At 33.8% G+C, this 24,820-nt stretch overlaps 1 protein-coding gene across 1 annotated transcript in view; it reads right to left on the bottom strand.

The window, feature by feature from the left end:
* Positions 1–21,019, bottom strand: part of FSTL5 (follistatin like 5) — a 700,938-nt gene extending 679,919 nt beyond the window's left edge. Inside the window, exon 1 of the mRNA XM_036241790.1 lies at positions 20,652–21,019. The gene's annotated coding sequence lies outside the window, so the exon portion shown is untranslated. The remainder of the gene's footprint in view (positions 1–20,651) is intronic.
* Positions 21,020–24,820: the final 3,801 nt, after the last annotated feature.

Consider the following 24,820-nt stretch of genomic DNA (forward strand, 5'->3'; position numbering starts at 1 on the left):
TATGTGCACTTAAAAAAGAATAAAATTAAATCTATAATTAGAAAGTGTAGAAAAAACTTTGTATTCAATGATGTGATTGTCTACCTAGAAAGTTCCCAAATGCATTTGTGTTATTAGAATAAATAAGGGTTGCTGAACCAACATAAAAAGTTGACATGCAACACATAATTTCAATTCTTTAGGCTACAACATTCAGTTAGAAAATGTATTTTTTTTTAAATTAACATTTAGAGTGTCAATTAAAAATATATAAAAGCCCCTTATAGAATAAACTAAAACATTTTATTGAAAATATTAAACAATATTAAATAAATGATGAAACTGAGTATATTTTGGAGAGGAGAAATCTCTATCATAAATATGTCAATATTCCTCAAACTGAGCTATAGAATCAGTGAAATTCCTATCAAAATCACAGTGGGGTTCTTCGAACTTGATAAGCTGATTTTAAATTGCAGAGGGAAGAAAAAAGAGCCAAGATTTTTGAGAAATCCCTGAAAAAGGATTAGGTGAGGAAATTGGCAAGTGAAGAAAATGTTTGAAAGGTGAAGTGATAGTCTATTACAAATCAGCTAACGGTATGAGCACATTGAGAAAAAAAACTCAGCAATAAATTTAGTACTGCATAAGACATTGCTGGCTTTGCTAGGACTAGATTTTAGGGATTGGTGAAGTGGATTCAAGAGAGGGTATATTTGAAGAGAGAAGTTTGAGAGAGTAAGTAGAGATTGGTTTTCAAGAAATTTGCCATAAAACAAAGGAAAGAAATGGAATGATAGCTGAATGATAAACAAAGTCAAAAGAGGTTTCCTTGTTTATTGGGTTTACAGATGGGGAAAACTGCAACATTCTTTTATGCTGATGAAAATAATCTAGCAGAGCTGAACAAATTGATGAGGCAGAAAGGGAGGAGAAAATCCTCGGAGCGATGTCCTTGAGAAGCTAAGAGAAAATATGATACAGTACTTGATATATTCCAAAGCTTTTTCAAAAGTAGAAGATGAGAGAACAAGCATTCTCAATCATCTGCATGCATACCTGCATGAATTTTATTTTGACTTTTGTTTATTATAAACAATGTGGCTTTACTCAAATTATTTAAACTCCCCCTATTTCAGCTTTCACAGGTACAATCATTCCTTCCTAAGGCTGTTGTATGAATTAAATAAAATAATGGATATGAAACACCTAAAAATTTTCTTTGAAACACATTGGCTCTCAAATAATAACTGTTGGTGTGCGGATTTTCAATGAGAAAATTACCACTTCATCCTTAAAATACATCTCTAATTGTTATCATTATCTGAGGTCTCAAAAATAACATCTACAGTTGTTTAACAATATCTAAAAATAAAATATACTCTGCTAAAAAAAAAAACTACTTTGTTATCTGATGGTAGATAACAGTAGAAAAATTAAATACCACTTGCTTTTCATAAGTAATAATCTGCAATTTATATTTAATTTGATCATTTTGTTTCTAGTATATTAAATTACAATAATTTAAAAATGTCTCTTTAAAGCTCATGGACTGTAGCTTCATTTGTATTAAGACATTTATATATACTTTCTAAACTTAAATTAAATTTGATTTGTTTCAATTTTATTTTATAATTTTAATTATGAATTCATATTATCACTTACTAGTATTATCTATATAATTTAAATCAGAGAGTAGATGATTGTTTTTCAAGATTGGTATTTGTACCAAAGACAATCTTACACATGTTTAGTGGTCAATATAATTGTTAAATGTTCCTTGCTAAAAGCACATATAATTGACATCATTACTAATTTAAATGCCCAAAGCATATAAATTCTTTCCATTTTTTTCTTTTTACTGCAATAGTTCCTTGGCATCTATAATTGCTATAAGTTGCACCATTTTTCAGTACTAAGATCTTTAAGTCATCACACAGTTTAAAAAACTAAGGCTTTGAATCTTAGACTCTAGCCACTGAAGTGACATTATATCTCACCTCTAGTTATATCTTACACCACACACACACACACACACACACACACACACACACACACACACACCAGGAGTAACATGCTTTTACATTATCTAAGCATAATTTTATCTAAAGTTTGTTTTCTCTCAAATTTATGGAATTGGAGTATGGGCATTACTGTTCTCACAGTATTGTATATTTTAGAGTCAAAATTATTTACTGGAAAAATACAAGACATTGAAATTCCCAGGGTGATGTCCCAATTTTGGTGGTTCCATAATTATGTCTAAAACAAAACCTGCTGGCAGAGTTGAAAGCTTTAGTTATAATATTGTGAATGCAATGAAGAGCGGTGAAGGGCCTTCATTGGTCTCAGTGGGAGAAAGGACTTTTCCTAGTGACTGGTCTGCAGGAGATAAACAAAATGTATTCTAATGTGATCCAAAGTTAATGAACTTTCAAGCATGCAGGAAAGGAACAAAATTCAAATGCACACATCAGTGATTTATATAGCTATAACTTAATTATTTGGGAGGAATTTCCATTTGCGTTATATCTTCTATTATCTACGTAACTCAATTGGATTGCCTTCTTATATTTGCATTTTAATGCACTAAGAAGAATTAATTTAAACTTTTTTCCAATAGTACCATTCCAAATGGAAATTCATTTCTAGGTTACTATTTAAGCTGTATTTCATTCATTACAATCAAACATGTCAGAGTGTGCTATGCTGCATATAATCACTCAGAGTGTGTGATTAGTATGGAATCAGACTCAGCTTAAGTTTTTAAACAACCTTGTTAGCTCTGGAGGCACGATCCAAAGTTTTGCTTCCTCACAATGAGGTTTTAAACATCTAGCATATCATGGTTGTTTTGAAAATTTTATTAGACAAATATCATGATCAATAAGAAAAAAAGTGAATAGTTATTACATCAAGAAACTATTAACAAAGTGACTTTGGTTGAATCATTTAAACTCCCTCTATTTCAGTTTTTGTGGAGTTATTAAAAAAAAAAAAAACAACTGGTGAAGAGGACCTCACTTTATGACATCCTCATCCCATCATGGGCAGCAGAATATGCCAAAGCAAGGGAAGAAAACCTAGAGAATCAGACACCGGCTCTTAAATCCCTCCCGAGGGAAGTGACCCTATTGTGCCTACTCCCTTCACTGGCCATCCAGGTCACATGGCCACACCTCACTTCAGGAGGTAAGTCAGTACACTCTTTCTGTGTGCATACATGGTGAAGGGAATAAAAAAAACGATGTGAAATAATTTCTACCACAGTTCATGTCCTTTAGTATTATAAAACTTATAATATCCTCTGTATACTGTGATTTACCAAGGCTGGTGGTGAGACTACAGTGAATTTTCTAAACTTTTTTGAACATGTTTTAAGTAGGATATTTTAGCCCTAACTATTGAAACATACCTTAAAATAGTTTAAGTTATATGTTAACAGATAAACTAAAAATATTTAACAATTCTACTATAGTAATTAAGATTTTGATGTCTTTTATTACTCAAAAGATATCTATTATGACAATTTCATATGTAAATAGCTTAATAGTAAAGGAAATAATAATGATTTAATGGAACCCATATATTAACACATTCAGCAAAAAATGTTTTCTTTTTAATACTTCTAATAATGAATTTTATACTTCTTTGGTGCTTAGTTTCCTAAGTATGCCCTTTAATATAAGCTGTAAGATTTTTCTACAGTACAAAATTACACATTCACCCTATTGCTATGAGAAAATACAAAATAGAGTGAACATTTCAAGGTAGATTCAAATTTTTATATTTTTATATACCAGTTAAATTAAAATTCTATTTGAGATAATTCACTATCCTTTTTCATGATGAAGAGGTATTTTAGAAGCACCTTTTTATTGTTTGTTTTGTTCCTTAATTTGTCTATTTTTTATTAATTTGTATCCACAAAAGTAATGTTCTAATTATATAGACTACCTGGTTAAATAATAGGCATTTACTCCTGGCTGACTGACTCACCTTCATTATATAAACCAAAATCTCTGTTACCTAGAACTAGTAGATAATTGGCCAATATTTAGTACAATTTGATATTTAAAACTAATACATAAGTACCCTAACATTGAGGCTATCAGAATCTTTCATATTAGATGAGTTTGTGAACACATTAGACTATTCCAGAGTGGTTGACTAATTCTTTATTTTTTTAATTAATTTTTTGGGGGCACATTGCTTAATAAAATTATACAGGTTTCAAGTGTACAGTTCTGATACATCAGCTGTATATTGCATTGTGTGCTCACTACTCAAAATCAAATCTTCTTTCATTACCATATATTTGACCCCCTTTACCCTTTATTACCTCCCCTCACTTCCTTTCCCTCTGGCAACCACCAAATTGTTGTCTGTTTCTATGAGTTTTTGTTTGTTTCTCTTGTTTGTTCATTTGTTACTTTTAGTTTTATGTCTCACGTATAAGTGAAGTCATATGGTTCTTGACTTCTTCTGTCTGACTTATTTTACTTAACATGATATTCTCAATTGCAACCAAAAGAATAAAATACTTCGGCATAAACTTAACAAAGTATAAAAAGATCTATACACTGAAAACTACAAAAGATTATTATTTTTATTATTATTATTATTTTTTTTAATCCTCACCCGAGGACATTTTTCCATTTTTTGTACAGATAGAGTGGGAGGGAGAGAGAGGAAGAGAGAGAGACAGAAACATCGATGTGAAAGGGACACTTCGAGTGGCTGCCACCCGCACGACCAACCAGGGCCAGGGACAAACTGCAACCGAAGTACGTGCCCTTAGCGGGAACCGAACCCGGGTCTCTCCAGACTGCAGGCGGACGCTCCAACCGCTGAGCCAAACCGGCCAGGGCAAAAAATTATTTTTAAAAAGATTAAAAATACACACAGAAATGGAAAGATATCCAATGTTCATGGATTGGAAGAATTAACATAGTTAAAATGGCCATATTACACAAAACAATATACAGATATAATGCAATCCACATAAAAAATTTCAATGGAATTTTATAAAGCAATAGATCAAAAAATCTTCCAATATGTACAGTACCACAAAAGACCCAGAATGGCCAAAGCAATCCTGAGAAAAAATGATGAAGCCAAAAGTATCATACTACATGACTTCGAATTATACTACAGAGCAACAATAATCAAAACAGCAAATATCCACAATTATCATTTAGAAATCTATCATTAGAAAATCTACAAATACAATTCAAATAAAGTAAATGAAATGCACTATTTGTATTTTTTTTGATAATCATAGTCACAACCTAAATTCCTTTTATGTTTTGAATCTGAAGCTTTATCACATTTTCATCTTTTATATATAGTATATACATGATTTTAGCAAATCTTCAACTTTTAATATATCAACATAATTAAAAATATACTTATCTTTATATAAATAAGTATGGTAATTACAAATGATTGAAAAGTTTTGGATGATTTATATCAAGCACTACTAAAACAGCATTTAACATATTTTAAAGTAAACATGATTAAACTTATTTACTATCAATTATACATTATCATATATGTAATAATTGTGTTCAATGTAAACATGCAAAAATTTTCTACAGTGTAGCTAAAAAAAAAAAACTTGGTCTGTGTGACTTAGTGGATTGAGCATTATTATCCCATGAACTGAGGGGTCCTGGTTCGATTCTTGGTCAGGGCACATGTCTGGGTTGCAGGATCCATCCCCAGGAGGGGGTGTGCAAGAGGCAGCCAATCAATGTTTCTCTAACACTGATGTTTCTATCTCTCTCTCCCTTCTCCTCTCTCTAAAAAAAATCAATGAAAACATATTTTAAAAATAATAACAATATAAAACTTCTTGAAGTGCATGTGATTTATTACCATACTTTGGTTTTTTTGAATCAGTCATTAACTTGCATTTCAAAAAGGAATAATCTGCCAAAATATTTTACAAATCAATACAGCTTATATAATTTCAAATAAATTTTAAGTGCTATGATGATTACAAGAAGTAAACTCTTTAGAAGTACATATTCAGTACTCAGCCTTAAAAGATATACAGAAAAAAGAAAAAAACAAAACAAAACAATCTTTGATGTTGCTCTATACAAGCTTGTGTGAGGAAAAATAATGCAAAGCCAAAACCAAAAGCTTTTGTTTGTACCATAAATCATGTAGTCATAGTTATGAGGCTCATAAATGGAGTTTTGTGTTTAATAGTTTTGTTATTATAATAACACCCCCCCAATATGAAGTGTCTGAATATATCTGTTCAGGATTATACATAAAAATCTGGAAGTGTGGAGTAATTGAAATGAGACTCATATATGGATTGCTTAATCTTAATTTCTCATTATCAAATAGATGACAATAAGGTTTCTGCCACTGGAAAGTCAATGTAGATTTAATTTGAACGGATATTTATATTCACATTGTTATAGATATACATATATCTAAATATTTATTAGAAAAATAAGATTATATTTTAAAATATTTTGTTTCTGATAAAAATGTTATCTCATGGTTCTACTTAATTTGTAAGTTAGTGTCAATATTAAGTTCAGTTTAACATCTGTTCCTAAGATAAAAATTTTAGAGATTGTCAGAAATAGAAGTTCTGATTATTTCATGAGTTAGTGAGGTCATGAATGGAAACAAAAATATAAAATTGCATTAATAGTCCTGGCTGGTTTGGCTCAGAGGTTAGAGCATCGGCCTGCAGTCCAGAGAGACCCGGGTTCGGTTCCCAATAAGGGCATGTACCTAGGTTGCAGTTTGTCCCCAGCCCTGGTTGGGGTAGTGCGGGTGGCAGTCAGTTGATGTGTCTCTCTCTCTCTTCTTCCCTCTCTTCCTCCTACTCTATCTGAAGATGAATGCAAAAATGTCCTCAGGTGAGTATAAAAAAAAAAAGTTAAATTGCATTAATAATATTAGCTTTATGTCCTCTCTAAATTAGGGACTGTTTTAATTTATGGTGCTTTTCCCTTTAGCTAACAAGTTAGGACTTTGCAATGAAAATGATGAATAATAAGAACTGCCTTGGAATAATATATCTTTGTTCAGAATCTTAGATACTTAAGAGATGAGTCACTCTGAAGAAACACTCATGTGCCCTGGCCAGTTTGGCTCAGCGGTTAGAGCGTCGGCCTGTGGTCTGGAGAGACCCAGGTTCGGTTCCCACTAAGGGCATATACCGCGGTTGCAGTTTGTCCCCGGCCCTGGTTGGGTCCTGTGGGTAGCAGCCACTGGATGTGCCCCTTTCACGTCAATGTTTCTCTCTCTCTCTCTTCCTCTCTCTCCCTCCTGCTCTATCTGAACAAAAAATGGAAAAATGTCCTCAGGTAAGGATTAAAAAAAAAAAAGAAAGAAACACTTATGTACTTGACAAATTCAGGTGCTTTCTAGAAAAACATATTAGACATAATGTATTTTTATTGAAGACATAAGAATTGAAAAAAAAATCATACATCGAAAACATGACACTGAAATTACTGGGTATTAAATATATAGACATGCAGCAATGAGGTTTGAGCATGGGAGGCCCATGTGCGACTCCTCCCTGTCTGAGACAGTGTGGCCCTTAACCCTCCCAGAAGCCTTGGGCTCAGCATCAGTTCTACCTTAAATGCTCTTCTAACGTTTTAGTGACATAACTGCTCAATAAACAACTACTACTACTTCATAGAATCTAATTTTCATTGATTATGTAAAATCAAGATAAGGTTCTCTTAGATTAACGGTCAAAGGACATATAGAGAAAATTTATAACAGAATTACTTTTAAGAAATATATAAAACATTACATTCACTAATAAGCAAATGTAAATAACATTCCAGAAATTTAATAGTTTTGACTGTTACATTAACTGAATCAAAACAGGTAATATTATGGTCAAATATCTCAAACATTACTAGCCTAGATGGATTGATGTAATCATTATAGAAAATAATACCATAATAGTTAATTCTGTTCTTAAGAACAACCCAGGGATCTTACTAACTAATTTAATTTCTAGGAAATTTTTATAATAATAATAAAGACTTTAATAAATTGATTTCAAATATACATTTCAAAAGTGTATAGGATGCTCAGCATTAATATAAAAACAGCATGTCAAAATTGTAAATAATGTATAAATGTTACTAAAATGCAAATTTAATTTGAACTCAATAAGTTACATACGCTGCTGTTGAATTTAAGTGTCATATATAAAGGCAAATAAATCTGAAAATGTCATTATGCAAGGAAAGAATTTATTAATTTAGTTTAAATCAGGATTAATGCTATCACTGAAACAATGAGAAATTATTGGTAATAAAAGTTTGCTTTTTTTTTTAAGAATGCTGTCATTTAATAGCTCATTTACAGTATAGCAGGTTTTTATTTAAACCTTTAGGGTTTGTTTGATACTCTTTGATACATAAAAAAAATAAAAAATTTTAAAAGTGTTGCCCTGGCTGGGTGGCTCAGTTGGTTGGAGCATCGTCCTGTATAACAAAAGTTTGCGGGTTTGATCCCTGGTTAGAGCACATACCTAGAATACGGGTTCAATACCCAGTCATAGCACATATGGGATACAACCGTCAATGTTTCTCTCTCTCTCTCTCTCTCTCTCTCTCTCTCTTCCTTCTTCTCTCTCTGAAATGAATAAAAACATATCCTTGGTGAGGATTTTAAAAAAAACTATTTAAATTAATATTTTATATTTTCAGCAAGAATAAAAATCATGCAGCAAAATCCCAATAAAAATAACCTAAGGTACTTGTTACTTTCAAATTTATAAGACATACAAACAGGAGACATGGCTCTTAGTATAAAGTTGCTAACTGAAAATATTAGAGTTTCTAAGGACTAATGGCTTTAGCTTTGTGCTAATTTTTAAAAAAAACTTTTATTGATTTTTGATAGAGAGAGGAAGGGAGAGAAACATCAATTGGCTGCCTCTTGCATGCCCCCCCCCCCCCCACTGCCCAGGGGATGGAGCCTGCAACGTGGGCATGTGTCCTGACCTTGAATCAAACTGAGACCTCTCAGTCCATTGGGACAACACTCAATCCACTGAGACACACAAGCAAGGCAATTTTGTGCTAAATTTTAAACATTTGGAAAGATGCTGCTACAGCTCCTGGAATAGAACAAAAACCTCTGTATAAGTCCAAAGTATTTATGCTATCCAGTAAAATTTTACAGTATAGTCTGATATATTCTTAGGACTATTGCAGATTTAATTTAAGGCTAACGATGTTATAGTAAGTCTCTTGAATACTAGACATCTACTGTTCATGTTATCTTTTCTGTGTCAAGAACCCTGTACTAAGATCTAAAAATTGAGGCAGTAAAAGCTTCAGCACCACAGAGTGGGCTCTTCATAGTGTTTGAGCAATTTAAAAATCAAACCCATTTGCCTTCTAAAATAAACAGGACAAAGCAATTTAAAGAGAAATGGTGAAGTTTCTTCAACAATGTAAATAGTCATGAATTCCACTACTTCAAAAGGTTGTTTTGCACTTAAAATCGTCTTCATTTCCTCTACATGAAGAAGACTGTTTTTGAAGAAAAGCATGGTGACATTAGAAAGCTGGTGTCAACATATCCTTAATGCCCTATTGAGCTCCCTCTACTGATATTTAGACGGGTGTTCACCTACCCGAGATGTTTCAACAAAACATGTAATTAACGATGTGTCCAGTCAAGTGCTAGCATCAAGAGCAGTTTTCACAGCTGGACACACAGTTCTACTCCAGACATCCTCAATTAAATTTTACTATTTGTGCAAAGACAGGGAAACAAACACAATGCAAGTCTTTCACCTTCCTCCCACCTCAGGACACAGAGAGACATAGAACATTTGCCAAAAGAAAATAAACAGTCATAAGGGTATTTATTGGACATCGTTTCATGAATTGTAAATATGTAGACTTTATATGCAAAGCATTTTTTAGAAAATGTTCTCTTTCACCCTTTAACTTTTTAAAGCTCAATTAATTATGGCTTCATGAGAAATGTCACCAAAGGAAATAATTCAGGCAAAGCATTGGCACAATTTGTGTATGTTCTTTCAAGCCTTAGTTTGTGTAAATGCACTAACTTTTGAGACTCGGCCAAAGGATTGAGATATTGTGCATCTAATAGCATTTATTTTTGAAAGTTATGCACGTATTTTTATTACATTCATTTTCTTTTGATTCTGCCTTACATGGTCCCATGATATGACAGTTTTTGTAAAAGGAACATAATTACATAATAACTAATAAACACTGTGGTTTCTCAAGCATGTGCATAAACCCAAAAGGCATTCTAAGCATTTATCTTTCCCTGGCAATGCCGGAGTGTCTGGGATAATTGATCGTTTGATATAAATACCAGCTCAGTGAATCACTGCCTCATAGGAACATAGATTTCAGAGCACCTAAGTTTTATATGAAAGAATGTGCAGGTCTGAACAAATAAACCACAATGAACAAAAAGTACAAACTAATATTCAGAAATTAGCTGTAAGTCCCAGAATTTAGTTGCAGCATGCTCTGTATAGTGTGTTTAAAAATTAAAATTAAAATTAATCTAAATAACATATTTTAAATACATTGTAGAACTAAACAAGGAGGGAAGCTAATATTCATTAATGAGAAAATCACAACTAATCATTTATTTTCATGATGGGAGCCTTTTGGTTTTTGCCAATAATTTGACATTCAAGAATAAGAACAATACCCCAAACAACAAATACAAATGGCCAACAGGGATATGAATAGTTGTTCAACATGACTAATCAGGGAAATGTAAAGCAAAACCACAATGAGATATCACCTCTCACTTGTGAGGATGGTTCTCATCAAAAAATGTAGAAAAATTGGAACCCCTGTGCTCTATTGATAGAAATGTACGTTGATATAGTCACTATGGAAAACAGTTTAAAGGATCCTTACAAATTTTTTTTAAAGAACTACCATATGACCCATCAATCCCACATTTGGGTATTTATCGCCCCCAAAATTGAAACAGAATATAAAAGAGATATTTTTATTCCCATGTTTATTGCAGCATTATTCACAATTGCCTTAAGTAATGTTAACTTACCAGAAACTACTTAATGGGTCCCTCAGAAAGACAAAGTTGGCACCTAAGATAAACTATCTTAGGTAGCACTCTTATCCCTTAGTAATTTTTTAACTGTTCTATTTTCCATCATAACACTTATCAATGTGAGACATTGTCCTTTGTCTCTATTGTTTGTTTATTTTCTGTCTTTTCCCAGAAAGAGCAGAGAGGGAACTTTGTCGCTGTCAATTCCTGCTCAACTCTCAACACCCAAAAGGGGGTCTGAAGCACAAAGGTACCTAATCAGTACCTATTCAATTAACACTCTATTTTATAATAAATATGAACTTAATAATTCTAAAGTGTTGTTAAAATTAAAAACTAAATTATACACTAGTTAACGTTTTCAGGTTTTATCAAGATAAAAATTACCTTAATTATACTTAAACTATTTAAGATACAAATATAATGAAGTTTTCCTATAAAGTAATTGTCTTATTAGTTACCAATCTTTAGGCCAAATAAATAAGAACAAAATTATTAGTTTTATATATGTGATAATCTTTTGAATATGACATTCTTTTAAAATGTGAAGTTTTTCTTTCAAAGTAAATATAAAATATATTTCTTATACTTTCTAAATAGTAAAAATAAGTGTCATTTCACTTTCTATATAACTTCTATATCATTTATAAATATAAAGTAATGTAAATTCCTGATTTATATGAAAAGATTCCATGTTGCATGAAATAAGATAATAAAATCCCTTTGCATGGTTTGCATTTAGAGACCAAAACCAAAAGTGTGAAATCAGAGTAGAGTAACAAAATCTAAACTCTACAAACACTAATGAACCCATGACATCTACTATATTCTTACATGTACAAAACACTGTATGATAGAAGCAAACATAAAAAAGAATAAACTTCAATGAGAATTAAAGAATATGTACATAAACAAATTCTAAATTGCAAAGATGTGTACACAGGAAGGAATTCCCAGGCCTTTTCCTTTAAAAAGAGTTTAAAATTAATTAGGAAAAACAGCCTAAGACACATTAAAAAATCCAAAAGCAATGCCAGACTGTCTACTGTCCAGTTTAGGTTATTAATGCTGAGGAAGAGAGAAACGAGCTCATTGGCACTGTAGCAGTGAAGAAAGACGCTGAGGTTCAAGTAGAACTTGAACCAGGTATGCAGGCAGAATTCTAACATGAGTCTCAGTGACCCACACTTACCTTGTGGGTAGGCAGGCCCTTTAACTTGCTTTTGACCAACAGAGTATTACAAAGGTGATGCAATCCTGCTCTTGTGGTTCTGTTATGTTATATGGCAGAGAGGAGAGACTTCAAGATGTAATTAAGGTTCCAAATCAGTTGACTTTATGTACATTCAAAAGGGGATTATCCTAACTGAACTTGACCTAATGAGGTGAGCCCTTTAAATGCAGATCTAGAGGTCAGGAACTGAAGGAGTCAGCGAGATTAGTATCTGGCCTTGAAGAAACAATCTTCCATGAATTCTGAGCTGCAAAAAAATACATCCTGCCAAGAGCCAGTGATCTTGGAGGACCTTGAGCTTCAAATAAGAGAGAGCCCAGCCCTGGCTGAAAATTTAATGAGAGCCTGAGCAGAAGTCTTAGCTTATCTGTACTTAGACTTGTGATCCATGAAAACTTGAGATAACAAATGTTTAAGCCACAAAAGTTATGTTGATTTTTATGCAATAACAGAAAACAAATACATACATGTAGACATCTTAGTGATGTTCATGGTGATAATAATGCCATTTGTTTTAATAAAACTATACACTATGAAAAGCACATATAAGCACAATATGATCTTATACTATCAGAAAACTTGGTTGGAAACAGAGAAGTGGGGTATAGCTTGGTATTCTTGAAGATATGACAGTCCAGACAGGGTATTGTGCTTATATAGAAAAAAGAAATCATACTTTATATTTGACCCACCTCTGTTTTTCTTATGTGCATTGTACATATGAGAACATTAAAATCATTGATTACTTAAAGAATGTAGAATCAATTAGAATGATCTTAAAAACAAGCAAAGAATTTCAACTTAATATAGAAAAAATTACGGATCCACTGATGATTTCTGAACACAGTGACATTTGAAAGCTTACTTTAATCAAGAGGAATTTAGAAGAGGTTTGAAGTCTGTATCAGCAGGGCATAATAATTATGATCATGCATCTGGTTTCAGACAGAGCTTGGTCTGAGTCCCAGCTCTGTGAGCAAGATAACTCTTTAAGATTTGGTCTCTCAATATTTACCTCATATATTACTCATAAGGTATTATACATATAAAATAAAATAAAAAAATGTCTGTAAGTACTGGTCACCTTTCATGGCATTTGATGAATCATCAAAACTTTAGTTGCTATTATTCTAATGTATTATTATAGCAGAAGAAACAAGAACTAGGGAGATCAATGTAGAGAATGTGAAAATAATTCTGGATGGGCTGGGACAGTCCGGGTGAAGGTAAATTTAATGGGGTAGAGAGTAGAAAATAGAGAATTTGATAAAATAACATAAAAGGGGAAATGTCAGAACTTGGGGAATCATTACATATAATATATTAAGAATGATATAAGCTTAAAACACCTATGAATTTTAGACCTGGAGGAATGAAAAAAAGTGTCATTAACTGACAGGCAGAAAAATAAAAATGGGGGGACCATCTAGGGGTAAGATGATGAGTTCATGGAGTTTATGCTGTCGCCATGAAATCAGAGTTAAAATGTCTAGCAGACCTTTGTAAATACAGTAATGGAGTTCAAATTTGGGCCAGACTATAGATTTGGAAGATATCTGTGAAGAAGGAATAATTGTAGCTGTTGCAGTGAATGGACTTCCTGCAGGGCTCCACAGAGAACCATGAACAGTGAGTTAAATGAATTGTATACAAAGTGGTACAAAAATTTCAAGATTAAAAATGTTTATACCACTTTGGAGAAGTGTCTGTTTAGGCCTCTGCCCATTTTTTTGATGAGATCGTTTGCTTTAGTTTTAAGTTTTATAAGTTCTTTGTGAATTTTAAATATTAACCCTTATCGGATGTATCCCTGGCGAATATGTTCTCCCATACAGTGCGTTCCCTTTTTATTGTGTTGATGAATTATTTTGCTGTGCAAAAACTTTTTAGTTCGATGCAGTCCTATTTGTTTATTTTTTTCTTTTGTTTCCCTTGCCCGAGGAGATATATCAGAAAAAAATATATTGGAAAAGAAAAAACAATTCCTGAATGCAGACAAGGGGGCGGGGTAGCTGGAAGAGAGTAAGGCTGGGAGGAGTTGGATGAGGGTACGAGGGGATACATGGTGAAGGAAGGAGATTTGACTTGGGCTGGTGAACACACAATACAGTGTACAGATGATGTGTTATGGAATTATGCCCCTGAAACCTGTATAATTTTGTTAACCAGTGTCAGCCCAATAAATTCAATAAAAAGGGGAAAATGTTTATACCAGACGTAATTTTAAAAAGAAAACAGTAAGTATTGCTAAACAATATGTAAAATAGTTAATAAGAGCTCTGTAAACTTTCTCCATGAATCAAACTTTTCTGTCTCCCTTGGGATCCATTTAATAAGAACCACCTAAAACTTGGATAATGAGGATTCACTAGGGAATCTGATGCAACTCTGTGGCTTGCCCAGGAGCTGTGTTATAATTACTGTCACCAGGGCTCACCTCTTCTATTCAGACAGACGAAATGTTATAGAAAAACAAGAATCAACTAGTGGTCAACACTTCCATTTGTATCTCAAATAGAATAAGAAACCATAAAGCATTTAACCTTTCCTAAGCATCGAAGAGATCACCTCTTTTTGAACTGTGTTTCAAAACTACTAATTTTATTTTGGTTACTTTATTTGATCTCATAAGCTATTTCACATATTAGCATCTAATTGGTCTGAAGGTTTAAATGTGAGTAGGTTTAAATGTGAGTAGGGGTTGATAACACAGGTACTGATTGATTGAAATGGGCTGAAGTTCAATATATATTTATGTTTGAATTCGATGTCCAATAGGACTTTTTTTTTTTTTTTTTTGCATTTATCTTCAGATAGAGCAGGAGAGAGAGAGAAAGAAAAAGAGAGAGAGAAACAGAAAGAAAAAGAGAGAAAGAAAAAGAGAGAGACACATTGACTGGTTGCCACCCACACAACCCCAACCAGAGCCGGGGACAAACTGCAACTGAGGTACATGCCCTTACCAGGAACCGGACCTGGGTCTCTCTGGTCCGCCGGCTGATACTCTAACCGCTGAGCCAAACCGGCCAAGGCTCCGGTAGGACTTTTTAGGGAAATAAAAACATCAAACTCTTAAGAAATATTAACCACTCTATTATATTGGCTTTTATTCTATTTGAGATACAAAGATAAATATTGTCTGATGCTAATATTTTGAATAATCTATTAGATCAAATAAAATAGCACCTCTCTAACATTATATACAGAGGAAAAACACCTTTGGTATTATATACTCTAAGTGGAGATACTAAAGAATATATGTTATTAAATAATTTCAATACAGCAATAATTAAGAAAAATATTTGGGAACATTCACATTTAGTAAGAAGAGTATTACAGAAAAAAAATTTTAAATAAGACATACCCAATTGAAAATTTGACCTAAACAGAGGTTCCAGAAAGTTCAGTGTAGGTTAAAGAGGGATGAACTTGATTTAACTAATTAATCCTCCTTTTCCTGGTTGTGTGAACATGGACTAGAGAGGTGGGCAGCTTTTTGATCTGAGTTTTTTTTTGTTTTTGTTTTTGTTTTATATATCTAATATGAAGATAATATGAACTTTTACATGCTATGTAAATGTTAAATGAGTTACTGTGAGTTATATGTTCTAATATGAATAAATATATATACACACACATTAATACTTTGAGTGGGATATATTTTTCTGTGTTCTTCATCTTCTCAGATGTATAAGCAAATCAAGGCTCAAAGACCTTATGCTCAAATATCAATAGATCTATCATGAAATGGCAAATGTGTTTTCCAGTAGCAACTCATTGGTTCTCTTTCTTTGGAAAGATGAATGCAACCACCTTCTTAATCCTAAATGCGGCAGTTCAGTCTGGTTGACACCAAGGTCACAGCAATTATGGTGGCTTTGAGAAAAACAGTGACATTATCATAGAGTGCATGGGGGTATTCGTCTCTTCATGAGAGTAAGAACCTTTACTTTTAGGGTACTAGAAATCAGAAGAAAATAAGTCCCTGATGGTCAGTAAAACATTATATAATGTGTTTGGTGGAAGTAGTCCAACCATGAAAGGTAAATTATTTCCATTTCATCATCATCTTTGGGGAACATAGTTCAGGTTTGTATGTTTCCATTGCTACCTTGGTGATACTTGCACAGAGGAAATATATCACTAAAGTAATTTTCTCTCAACTGTCAATTACAATGGATATATTTAAATAAAACTCAATGAAAAAGAGTACTTTGAAATCTTTTGCATTGTGCTTGAGAATTGCTGGCAGTGCTAAGAACTAGTGATGGGTTGGAAAAATATTATCTGTATTGACATGCAAATAAACTCACTAAGCAACTACTTTGCTTTAGAGATTTACATAATTTGATATCAAAAGCCACATTAAATTAATATTATTTTCTTGGTTTTAAAGAAAGTTCAGAGTTAAGCTTTTCTTTTCCCCAAATTTTACTACATCTATGCATGAAAACATTGATTCATAAGGAATAAAAACATTTTGGGTGTAGGGATAGCCAGGTTCTGTTGCTTAGACGTATAAGGCTTATTACCCAAAGATGTGTGGGAAGTAAACCTTAAGTGTCTTTTTTAGAGAATAACTTTCCGAATTTATATTTTTTCAGAGTCAATGTAGCTCTGTAAACTCTTTATTATGCACACATCATTTCCTTTTCTATTCCTAGCAAATTTTCATTTCCAATTGTCCCTTCCTTTGCCAGTCAGCATGAGAGTTCCTGAATGACACTTGCATGCCAAAAAACTGGTGTGTGCTCAAGCATACTAGCCTAAATAAAAATTAACAATAATTAGAAGATACATTTGCTACTAAAACTTATATATTGCCTTATAGTTTATTATGTAAGTTATATTTGTATTAAGCAACACTTGTTGAACTTAAATATTCCACATCATTCCCATGCCATGTTTATGGTAGAATAAAATCTAACAAAATTATACATAAACACATTCATGCGTATACTGTTGTTTAATTCTTCCTCTTTCAGAAAACCCATTGGAAGACTTATTATATACCCTGGAATTCTGAATTTGCCAAAAACACTATCTCATCTACTTTTATAATATTAACTTCCTCAATACCAAGGTGATTAAAGCACAAAGGGACCAATTGTTTTATTGTGTGGTGACCTATTTGATGGGAAAGTTAGGATATTCCACAAGGGACCCTACAACTCACTTTAAGAAGACCATGCCCAAAGGACATTGGAGGTGTTGAAGCAGAAGTGATTAAGTCTGTTTGGTAATGGATAATTGGCCACATGGCTGTTACAATGATGTTAATAACAGAAAGTACTTTTTTTCTATCTTATTAGTTCATAAGGGTCTTTTGAACTTGCTAACATATTAAATATTAAAGTTAGTATAGTGATTTGGGGGAAATATGAAAAAACATATTATTCAGGGTCTTTGGCCCCACTAATAAATGAGCATTAAACATGAAAAATGGCCATTATTCAAAGAAAATTATTGATAAACTATTACATAATTTCTTAAATGTAATTTTAAAAGTTACTTTTAAAAAGTCAATTCACTCAAACTTAAAATATTTTAGGCTTATTATTACTTTCTGTATTTCTCTATCGTACCTATTACTACATAAAAAAATAAGAAAGCAATATGTAGCCTTGATAACTTGAAACCCAAATTATTTCATCTTTAATATTACATCCCACCAAACACACATAGTTATTTATCTTGTTTGTAAGAAAAAAGATATCTTCCAGCCATATTTTAAATTTTACTTTTGTCTAGATCAATGTGCCTTAAATAACTGAGAAACAACTGAGAAAGACAATTGAACATGTCATATAACATAATTAAATTATTTCAGTAATTTTTCTATGTACTTTGTTAAAGTTCATTATCTTGAAGTAAAAAGTGCTGTATACATTTGCAGTGCCTATGTAAGGAAATTAATTAATGCTTTAGCAAGGTATCCATTGGTATATTGAATATTCCTTCGATATTATGTGGATAAGTTATAACTCCAAAATATGGTCATTTCTTTGTGTCATAAAGAATTAATAAAGAACCATCACATTTGAACATATTTCATAGGTGTCTTCAAAGATGAAAATTTTATTTGTTTACAGTAGTAATCATATGCTGTATCTAAATAGTACTTTCTGTATACTAACTTTGGGCTAATTGTGGTCAACTAATTTTATCTCTTCAGAAGTAAGATACAAAAGCCAAATATGTAAAAAAAAAAAAAAAAAAAAAATAGGGGGAAAATATTTTAAATTTGCAACCTCATTGAATTTACCTTTGGCTGATTTCATTATTGCCAGTAGCATATTTCAGCATTTAAGTATCAAACTCTGACAATATTAAACTTCATCTGAAAGAATTCCAGATATTGGTAGTTCAAGCTAACTGTTCATATTTGAACAAAGACATACATCTTGGAAAAGTTTATGCAAAAAGAAGTCAATGAGATACTCACATAGTTGTGAAAATGGTGTTTATATATTTTACTGCCTTTCAAGTAAGTTATAAAAGTAAATATGACTGTTGGTGTTTCAATATAATAAAAAATAAAGCTAAAATTAAAGGAAGCCATAATTCTGTTTGAAATTCCACAGTCTGAGTATTTATATCAAGATAATTAGTTTTAAAGAGAAAATTTAAAAATGCATAGAAGAAACAAATGATTTTACAGACATATATAGAAGTCTGTTTGGTATAAGCCTCATGGCTCAGTGTTTCACATATCCTATTTTGCTTCTCTACCTGCCTAGTCTTTAAACATTTCTAGTAATATTTAATGTAAGATCACATGACTAACATAAATCCTACAAAGAACATCTGCTTAGGGTATTAAAACATGGAAAAAACCTTAAAGGGATTTACATTTGACCTCTAATGTTTGCAATAATATCAATTCCTTGTAACAATCACTCTCATGTAGGACTGTGCTGTAAATAAAATGAAAATTTCTACCCAGAGAAATTATTTTAAATTATAAACTCTAAAGCCAAAGTTCATCCTTATAAGTAAAATGTAACTAGAGTGGACATTTTTATAATTAAAAATATAAAAAAAATGGTTAAACTCAGTATAATCTTTAATTGCTGAAAAACATAGCCCTAGCCAGTTGAGCAATACTTATTAACTCTGCAACAGCTTATATTTCACACATTTCTATAAATATAGGACATCTGGTTGCAACATGAACTCCCTCCCACAGAATGCAAAGGAACCCTCACCCCAATCATTTTCCAGCCATCATCTATACTTAATCTAATGTCACTAAATGACATAAATGAAAGATTATAATTTTATTTATCAGACAAACCATCATGCGTCTCAAAGTCTGAACAACAATAAGAAATACACATCACCTGCTAACTTCTATCATTTAATAATTGTTCACTATAAAAAGTACTGTTTGGTGGTTTTCTGCACTGAATTCTTTCTCCAAACACACTGCCAATTGACAAAAGGAACATAGCTTCAAAAGAAAATCTCCTAAGTAGAAAAGAGCTCTCTGTTAAGCATGCAAGAGGTTAAACATTGCTGAAATATCGAGACATATTCTCAACCCACGCTTCCCAGTTCCATTCAATTACCAACAGCAGTAGCGACTATAATACAAGCTAAAACTGTATTATTAAATCAGAGCTTCCCATTTACATCCAACTCTAACCTGAGGGGATGGGAAGGGATGACATTTACTAGTCAATAGCAGAACAAACAGCCCCCAACTTGGAAATACACATGACCTTGGGGTGTAGAATTTTCAGAGACTGAGTTTCACAAGTTTTATTTGGATCCACTGCATAACAGTACATCTAAATGAACCTAGTATAGTATAAATGCTTCTATCCCTAGTACCTCCCCACCAAAAATGTTAAGGGAGCTCAGCACTTTGTAGTCTATGCCTTAGATACCAGAGGTGATAACTGATAAATAAAAAAATCATCCACTCAAATATTTCTTTAAGATTACATTTGTTTTAAACAACTTGTTGGTTGATTGATTCAATGTAATTTATTAACATACTTGGGGGCGTGCATCGAATGGTTCCTGTTCCTTGAACCATGCTGGAAGTGTTGCTCTACAAATGTTTATATTTATAAAGCAGGATGCAAAATGATGACATTAACTTCACACACACACACACACACACACACACACACACACCCTCAACTTCCCCTCTACAATCCAGTCCACAATCATTGATAGATGCTTTTGTAATAATAATGATAATAATTATTTAAATAATTATTGCAATCATTGCCAAAAGTCCAATTTCAAATTATAAAAATAATCACAACTTGCTTTTAAATTTTGTATGGCAGTCTGCATTAACCCCCCCCCCATTTGTAATAATTTATAACAATATTTTTCTTACCTTATTTTAACAGTCAAAAAAAGTCTCCCAGAAAGATCCCTAAAAGGTGTGAAATATAAATCACAATAAAAATAATAATTTAAAAAAAACTAAAAAGATCCTCTTAGCTGGGAAAAGATGAAAATAGTTTGGTCTGAAACTAGAGAAATCTCCAAAGTCACGCTTGAATGAGCGCCCAGGTGGCAAACAGAGGACTCTCTCCCACGTCCGCTACCACACTCCTTTGTCAAGTTGATATAGTCCTGCTGGTGAAGCGGTCCCCCAGGGCACAGAGGGCGTTGCCTCTAAATGCTTGAGCCACCGGTCTGCTCGCGTCCCAGGTTCAGCACCCACAACACAGTGGACAGCACCAGCTCCTCTCACCTCCAGTTTGTCTCAGTCACTGAACCAGGCTGATTCTCGCGCCTCCTCCCTAAGCAAAAGCTGCTGCCACTCAAGGGGCTTACCCCGCCCCCCATGGCTGACGTAAGTATTTTGCATATCAACTCCGGGAGAGGTGTTGGGCCGCCCCCTCGACTGGGCTTCTGCTGGGGTCAGCTGAGGCAATCCAGGCGACAAAATTCCAGGCGACAAAATCCAGGCTTACTATCAGTGTGGGCATCATTGGACTTCACGGCCCATTCACAACCAGTCCTGAAGAAACTAAATGCTCTGGGCGTCGCAGGAGCCTCTGCCCTCCTGGGACTGCCGTTTCGTGCACCCGGAGGAAGACGGGTGCTGGCACAGCTCCCGCAGGAAGATGGGCGGAGGGTGGGGGCGGCGGAGCCGGGAGAGGAGGCTGAGCGGGCGGGTGGGCAAAGGACTGGGGAACGGAATGAATCTATTCAACCACTCCAAAAACACTCGCGACCCTTCTGATCTTCGTGGCCAAACTTTCCTCCTTCTCCCTCCATTTGTTTACTGGAAAGGATGTGTTTGGTGCTCTGTTCCCTTTTTGTCGGTTCACGGAACTGCTAGAGGGAGTCGCTGCAGCAGAAACTTGTTCTGGAGAAAAACATGCTTTGAGCACCAGGAGAAAACGTGCAAGCTTGCAGTGCTTATCATTCGTAAACAATCTTTTCGTAATGTTTGATACGGGTGCTACAGAGTATGTATCAGACTTCATACGTTCCTGTAAAATGTGCAGAATCCTCCCTCTTCATGGTCATAGTTTAACTATATCGTCAAGCTACGGGGCTTTGGGGATTACAGGGTTAAATGAAAAATCATTAAATAATGGGAAAAAAAGTGAAAGTTCTCAGTTTCTACTTCCACTGCCAAAATCCTGAAGGTTGTGCAATATTTATTATGTCTAATATATCAATTGTTCTATGAAAGATGGGGTATGCTGGGAGCATTTTATAGCCTTTAGCAATTTTCTCAGTATATATGATGTTGCTTATCCTGGTGAGGCTCTAAGGGCCTTGACAGCAAAGAGAGGGCTGCCATGCCAGCACATTCCTGACTGCTTAAACTTGTAAACAAGCAACGAACTGAAATGATCAACCATCCAAAAGGACGGATTCGCATATTATCCCCATGGCCCACCTATAGCCATCAGGACTGATGTGTACAAAGAAATGGGCAAAGAAAAGTAAGCCTAAGTTTTCACAAGCTGCCTAAAACATTTTTCATTAAAAAGTTTATTCAAGAAATTTTATAGCATTCAATATATTGTTTTCCCTCAAAAGGCATACATACTAATAGGCGTCGTCATATTTCCGGACACTGATATAATTTTGCACCGGATCTACTCATGAGTGTTTCAAGGACTCTGTTGAAAACAATTGTTTATTTACCTATCAGAAATAAATAATTAATACATTTGATTTTCTGCAATGTTTAAGAAATTATTTGAGGAAGTATATTTATTTGTGGGCTTATGTATACACAAATTCCTTCTAAGAGTCATTTAAACAGGAGCAAACTTAAGGGGGAAAAAAAATTTTCGCCCTGGCCAGTTTGGCTCAGCGGTTAGAGCGTCGGCCTGTGGTTCAGAGAGACGCGGGTTTGGTTCCCGCTAAGGGCATGTATCTTGGTTGCAGTTTGTCCCTGGCCCTGGTTGGGTCGTGCAGGTGGTGGTCACTCGATGTGTCCCTTTCACATTGATGTTTCTCTCTCTCTCTTCTTCTCTCTCCCTCCCACTCTATCTGAACAAAAAAAAAAAAATTTTTTTTTGCTTCTGAGGGAATTTTCTTTTTTCTGCATTACAGATACATAAACCTTTCTTTTCTGCTTTCTTTTAGAATTTGTCCATTTCTTTCCCAAATATAAAATTTCTTGAGGACATCACTCTAACACATTTAGACCATATTATATCCAGATAATCTGTACTATTTTATTTCCTCTGACAAGTATTGATTTTATATAAATATGTAAATGATACGTGCCATGCCTTTCTGCACTGCTTATTACATAGATGTACTCACATACACACATTCCAAAAGCATCTCAATTCCCAAAGTGATTTAAATAATGATTTCAGACACCATGGTAGGGCATGAAATATGACATTTAGAGACAGATGGGCCTTCTACAGTTACAATTACAATAGAGCCAACTGTATAACCTATACCTAGGTTGATCAAAGCACATATTGTATGCTTCTTTGGGAAATACCACATGGCATCTTTTGTTCTGCTTCATGCCAACATGCCAGAATGTCAGCAAAGATTTAAAAGTTCACTGTAGATATATACAGAGTGTGTTATGGAAATTCTTATAAAATCCACCAAAGTCTGTGTCATATGATGCTTAGTAGACACTATTACTCAGTGCACTTCAGTGATCATATTGTTTTGGGCTATGAATTCAATTAAGTCAGGTATAATAATATTAAAAAACCTAAGGATAAGAAACTGGGAGACAAAACTCTTTCAAATATGGACTGAGAAGTAGACCATTTTCTCATTGTCTCTAAAAGAGAGAGAAGGAAAGTAAGAAAAGAGAGAAAGAAAGAAAGAAAGAAAGAAAGAAAGAAAGAAAGAAAGAAAGAAAGAAAGAAAGAAAGGAAGGAAGGAAGGAAGGAAGGAAGGAAGGAAGGAAGGAAGGAAGGAAGGAAGGAAGGAAGGAAGGGAGAGAGAGAAAGGGGGAAGGGAAGGGGGAAGGGAAGGGAAGGGAGGGAAGGAAGGGAAGGGAAGGGAAGGGAAGGGAAGGGAAGGGGAAAGGAAAATGCATGCATGAAGATGCGCTCATGCAGAAGTATTGGGATGACTGCACCTTCCTAGGGGATTCAGGATTTGTTCTGTTCTAACTGGCTACATGACCAAGAGCAACTTATTTAATATCTTTCATCACAGTTATCTTTTACAAAATTTTGACTCTGTACTAAATTATCTCTAAAGTCCCTTATATATATGTCACTTGGTGACTCTACATTAGAATTCAAAAACTTCAGAAGTGTTTTAACTACAATGCAAGATCTTAAGAACTTTTCCCTAAGAGGAAATAATTGGCATCTGGTTACCAAGATGGTAAAAACGGTTCCTTAGGGCAAGTAGTTTGGAAAGTGTGGAAAGGAGACAAGTACCAAGGATGAGGCTAATGAGGTCAAAAAATAAATTTTATCTACCCAGGATGAAACTAAGAGATGACTGAATGGGTCTGCTACAGTATTCACTTGCTTTCATATAAGCAATATTATAATATTCTCATATATAGTTACACATTTCATTACTGTTCAGGATATTTAAAGTAATTGCAAAGCAACAATAAAATGTAAGTTATACAGAAAGTGATTCAATGAATTAGTTGTGTATTGCCATTGCAAAGAGGACAAAAATATTAAGTAAATATACTTAAAGAAAATATCACTTAATAAAAAATATCATTTTATAAAAAATATGTTTTTATTGACTTTTTAGAGAGAGAGGAAGGGAGAGAGGTAGAAATATCAATGTGAGAGAGAAACATCCATCGGCTGCCTCCTGCATGCTCCTCACTGGGGATGGAGCCCGCAACCTGGCATGTGCCCCGACTGGGAATGGAACCGGACCACTCAGTCCATGGGACAACAATCAATCTACTGAGCCACACCTGCCAGGCCAAAGAATATCTTTGAAGTGAATGACTGACATCTGCTTAAGGATTTTTTAAAATATTTTTTTTGACTTTTTTTTAGAGAGAGAGGAAGGGAGAGGGAGAAAGAAAGAAACATCAGTGAGAGAGAAACATCAACTAGCTGCCTCCTG

Source organism: Molossus molossus, unplaced genomic scaffold (genome assembly GCF_014108415.1).
Source record: "Molossus molossus isolate mMolMol1 unplaced genomic scaffold, mMolMol1.p scaffold_m16_p_4, whole genome shotgun sequence".
Lineage (NCBI taxonomy): Eukaryota > Metazoa > Chordata > Mammalia > Chiroptera > Molossidae > Molossus > Molossus molossus.